The sequence below is a fragment of the Arachis hypogaea genome, chromosome 9 (assembly GCF_003086295.3).
Source record: "Arachis hypogaea cultivar Tifrunner chromosome 9, arahy.Tifrunner.gnm2.J5K5, whole genome shotgun sequence".
NCBI classification, from domain to species: domain Eukaryota; kingdom Viridiplantae; phylum Streptophyta; class Magnoliopsida; order Fabales; family Fabaceae; genus Arachis; species Arachis hypogaea.
In genome coordinates, this window is record NC_092044.1 from 70,269,028 (window position 1) to 70,274,780 (window position 5,753).

The window sequence follows — 5,753 nt, forward strand, 5'->3', positions numbered from 1 at the left end:
AGTAAGAAACACAAGAAATCTTGAGACACTAAACAATGAATGAATCATGCAATTGACACCAATAACATGAGACTGGCTCAAGAACTAGAATTTTTTTGTTTTTATGATTTTGTATTTTTTGTCTTTTTCGAAATTAGTGGAAAAAGAAATAAAGGTATCAAAATTCTAATGAGAATCCAGAATCATGCAATGTTTAGTCTAAGATCCGGTCCAGGAATTAGACATGGCTTCACAGCAGCCAAGCTTTCAAAGAAAGCTTCGGTCCAAAACACTAGACATGGCCAAAGGCCAGCCAAGCCTTAGCAGATCACTGCTCCAATAGCAAGATTGATAGAAATCAACAAGCTCTTGTGATGATAAGTTGAAACCTCGGTCCAATGAAATTAGACATGGCTTCACAGCCAGCCAGACTTCAACAAATCATCATGAAACTCTAGAATTCGTCTTTAAGAATTCCGAAAAAAAAATACCTAATCTAAGCAACAAGAGGAACCGTCAGTTGTCCAAACTCAACAATCCCCGGCAACGGCGCCAAAAACTTGGTGCACGAAATTGTGATCACTACAACTCCGCACAACTAACCAGCAAGTGTACTGGGTCGTCCAAGTAATAAACCTTACGCGAGTAAGGGTTGATCCCACAGAGATTGTTGGTATGAAGTAAGCTATGGTCACCTTGTAAATCTCAGTCAGGCAAACTCAAATGGGTATGGTGATAAACGAATAAAACATAAAGATAAAGATAGAGATACTTATGTAATTCACTGGTAGGAATTTCAGATAAGCGTATGAAGATGCCTTCCCTTCCGTCTCTCTCTGCTTTCCTACTGTCTTCATCCAATCCTTCCTACTCCTTTCCATGGCAAGCTTATGCAAGGGTTTCACCGTTGTCAGTGGCTACCTCCCATCCTCTCAGTGGAAATATTCAACGCACCCTGTCACGGCACGGCTATCCATCTGTCGGTTCTCAATCAGGCCGGAATAGAATCCAGTGATTCTTTTGCGTCTGTCACTAATGCCCCGCCCTCAGGAGTTTGAAGCACGTCACAGTCATTCATCATTGAATCCTACTCAGAATACCACAGACAAGGTTAGACCTTCCGGATTCTCTTGAATGCCGCCATCAGTTCTAGCCTATACCACGAAGACTCTGATCTCACGGAATGGCTGGCTCGGTTGTCAGGTGAGCGCTCGTTTGTCAGGCGATCAACCATGCATCGTGTATCAGGAATCCAAGAGATATTCACCCAATCGAAGGTAGAACGGAGGTGGTTGTCAGTCACACGTTCATAGGTGAGAATGATGATGAGTGTCACGGATCATCACATTCATCAAGTTGAAGAACAAGTGATATCTTAGAACAAGAACAAGCGGAATTGAATAGAAGAACAGTAGTAATTGCATTAATACTCGAGGTACAGCAGAGCTCCACACCTTAATCTATGGTGTGTAGAAACTCCACCGTTGAAAATACATAAGAACAAGGTCTAGGCATGGCCGAATGGCCAGCCTCCCAAAGTGATCAAAAGATCTAAAGATCAAACGATTCCAAAGATCAGAAGATTAAAAATACAATAGTAAAAGGTCCTACTTATAGAAAACTAGTAACCTAGGGTGTACAGAGATGAGTAAATGACATAAAAATCCACTTCTAGGCCCACTTGGTGTGTGCTTGGGCTGAGCATTGAAGCATTTTCGTGTAGAGACTCCTCTTGGAGTTAAACGCCAGCTTTGGTGCCAGTTTGGGCGTTTAACTCCCATTCTTGTGCCAGTTCCGGCGTTTAACGCTGGAATTCCTGAGGGTGACATTGAACGCCGGTTTGGGCCATCAAATCTTGGGCAAAGTATGGACTATCATATATTGCTGGAAAGCCCAGGATGTCTACTTTCCAACGCCGTTGAGAGCGCGCCAATTGGGCTTCTGTAGTTCCAGAAAATCCACTTCGAGTGCAGGGAGGTCAGAATCCAACAGCATCTGCAGTCCTTTTTAGTCTCTGAATCAGATTTTTGCTCAGGTCCCTCAATTTCATCCAGAAAATACCTGAAATCACAGAAAACACACAAACTCATAGTAAAGTCCAGAAAAGTGAATTTTAACTAAAAACTAATAAAAATATACTAAAAACTAACTAGATCATACTAAAAACATACTAAAAACAATGCCAAAAGCGTACAAATTATCCGCTCATCAGAAGGTCTAAACCTTGTCTGTGGTATTCTGAGTAGGATTCAATGATTGAATGACTGTGACGGGCTTCAAACTCCTGAAGGCGGGGCGTTAGTGACAGACGCAAAAGAATCACTAGATTCTATTCCGGCCTGATTGAGAACCGACAGATGGATAGCCGTGCCGTGACAGGGTGCGTTGAACATTTCCACTGAGAGGATGGAGGTAGCCACTCACAACGGTGAAACCCTTGCATACAGCTTGCCAAGGAAGGAGCCTTGCGTGTTTGAAGAAGAAGACAGTAGGAAAGCAGAGATTCAGAAGATGGAGCATCTCCAAAACCTCACCTATTCTCTATCACTGCAAAACAAGTACTTATTTCATGTTCTTTTACTTTTCACAATCAATCCTGATAATTTCTGATATCCTGACTAAGATTTACAAGATAACCATAGCTTGCTTTAAGCCGACAATCTCCGTGGGATCGACCCTTACTCACGTAAGGTATTACTTGGACGACCCAGTGCACTTGCTGGTTAGTTGTGCGGGGTAGCAAAAGTGTGATTGCAATTTCGTGCACCAAGTTTTTGGCGCCGTTGCCGAGGATTGTTCGAGTTTGGACAACTGACGGCTTATCTTGTTGCTTAGATTAGGACTGTTTTATTTTTGTTGGTTTAGAGTCTTTTAGTTGAGTCTAGTTTCATATCTTAAGTTTGGTGTCAATTGCATGCTTTTATTTTTCTTCTAATTTTCGAATTTGCATGTCCTTAGTCCCTTTTTGATCCTTAAAAATTCTAAGTTTGGTGTCCTCTTTGTGTTTTTCCCTTAAAATTTTCGAAAATTAGTGTTTGATTTTGTAAAAATTTTAAGTTTGGTATCATTTTGTTGTTTTTCTCTTTCCTCATTTCAAAAATCAAATCTTTTTCATAAAAATTTTTCAATCATATCTTTCTAATTGCTAATCTCAAAATCTGTTTAATTAACTAATTGATTCAGTTTTCAATTTGCTTTGATCTTTTTTTCTTTTAATTTCGAATTTATTTTATTTTATTTTCCTTTTGTTTTTATTTTATTTTTCGGTTAATTCAAAAAAAAATATTTTTATCTATTTGCAATCCATATCATTTCCCTTTATCCATTATGGACCTAAGTGGGATTGATCAGTCCAGAAGGACTCTGGGGTCATATGCTAACCCCATTACAGCTGCATATGGGAGTAGTATCTGTACACCTCCCATCAAAGCTAGCAGCTTTGAGTTAAATTCTCAACTCATTATCATAGTGCAGCAAAATTGCCAGTATTTCGGTCTTCCACAGGAAGAGCCTACTGAGTTTCTGGCACAGTTCTTACAAATTGCTGACACAGTACATGATAAAGAGGCGGATCAGGATGTCTACAGACTATTACTGTTTCCATTTGCTGTAAAAGATCAAGCTAAAAGGTGGTTGAATAACCAACCTACAGCAAGCATAAAGACATGGAAACAGTTATCAGACAAATTCCTGAATCACTTTTACCCTCCAAAGAGGATGACACAGCTAAGGCTGGACATCCAAGGCTTTAGACAAGAGGATAATGAATCCCTTTATAATGCCTGGGAGAGGTATAGAGGTATGCTAAGAAAATGCCCCTCTGAAATGTTTTCAGAGTGGGTACAGTTAGACATCTTCTACTATGGGCTTACAGAAAAAGCTCAGATGTCTTTAGACCACTCAGCTGGTGGATCTATCCACATGAGGAAGACAATTGAAGAAGCTCAAGAGCTTATAGACACTGTTGCTAGAAACCAATATTTGTACTCTAGCAATGAGTTCTCTCCAAAAGAGGAAGCCATGACAGTAGTCACTGATCCTAATCCTCAAGAACAGATGATTGAGCTTAATAAACAATTGCTCCTGATGACAGAACAGTTAGCAGAATTTAAAGAAATGCTCCATGAAACTAAAGTTGCTAACAAGAACATAGAACTGCAGTTGAATCAAGCAAAACAGCAAATATCTAAACAGATAACAAAGGAATGTCAAGCAGTTCAACTGAGGAGTGGGAAGACACTGAATAACACTGCTCAAAGTAGCAAAAAGCCAAACAAGGAACAATTGACAGGGGATAGCCAAACCACTGTTCAAAATCCCTCTGAGGACAGTAAGAGCCCAGAGAGGAATGTTATTGGCGTTCAAACTCCAGAAAGGGAGGGAAAGCTGGCGTTAAACGCCCATTCCCTGCCCAGTTCTGGCATTCAAACGCCAGAAAAGGGGGAAACGTTGGCGTTAAACGCCCATTTTCCACCCAATCCTGGCGTTCAGACGCCAAGTGAGGATCAGACACCTGAGAGTGCTGACAGTAATCCCTCTAACAAGGCATCTTCAACCACTTCTATAAGGAATAAACCTGCAGCATCTTAGGTTGAAGAATATAAAGCCAAGATGCCTTATCCTCAAAAACTCCGCCAAGCGGAACAGGATAAGCAATTTGCCCGCTTTGCAGACTATCTAAGGACTCTTGAAATAAAGATTCCGTTTGCAGAGGCACTTGAGCAAATACCTTCTTATGCTAAATTCATGAAAGAAATCTTAAGTCATAAGAAGGATTGGAGAGAAACTGAAAAAGTGTTTCTCACTGAAGAATGCAGTGCAGTCATTCTAAAAAGCTTACGAGAAAAGCTTCAAGATCCAGGAAGCTTTATGATACCATGCACATTAGAAGGTGCTTGCACCAAGACAGCCCTATGTGATCTTGGAGCAAGCATCAATCTAATACCTGCATCCACTATCAGAAAGCTTGGGTTGACTGGAGAAGTCAAACCAACCCGGATATGCCTCCAACTTGCTGATGGCTCCATTAAACATCCATCAGGCATAATAGAGGACATGATTGTCAAGGTTGGGCCATTCGCCTTTCCAACTGACTTTGTGGTGCTGGAAATGGAGGAGCACAAGAGTGCAACTCTCATTCTAGGAAGACCTTTCCTAGCAACTGGACGAACTCTTATTGATGTACAAAAAGGGGAAGTAACCTTGAGAGTCAATGATGTTGAGTTCAAGTTGAATGCTGTAAAAGCTATGCAGCATCCAGACACACAAAATGACTGCATGGGCGCTGACATTATTGACTCTCTGGTAGAAGAGATCAATATGACTGAAAGCCTAGAATCAGAGCTTGAGGACATCTTCAAGGATGCTCAACCTGATCAAGAAGAACCAGAGGAAACAAAGGAATTTTCGAAAATTCCTCAGGAGGAGGATAAGCCTCCCAAACCTGAACTCAAACCACTACCACCATCCCTGAAGTATGCATTTCTGGGAGAGGGTGACACTTTTCTAGTGATTATAAGCTCTGCTTTAAATCCACAGGAAGAGGAAGCACTGATTCAAGTGCTAAGAACACACAAGACAGCTCTTGGGTGGTCCATAAGTGATCTTAAGGGCATTAGCACAGCTAGATGCATGCACAAGATCCTGTTGGAGGATAATGCCAAACCAGTGGTCCAACCACAAAGGAGGCTAAATCCAGCCATGAAGGAGGTGGTGCAGAAAGAGGTCACTAAATTACGAGAGGCTGGGATTATTTATCCTATTTCTGATAGCCC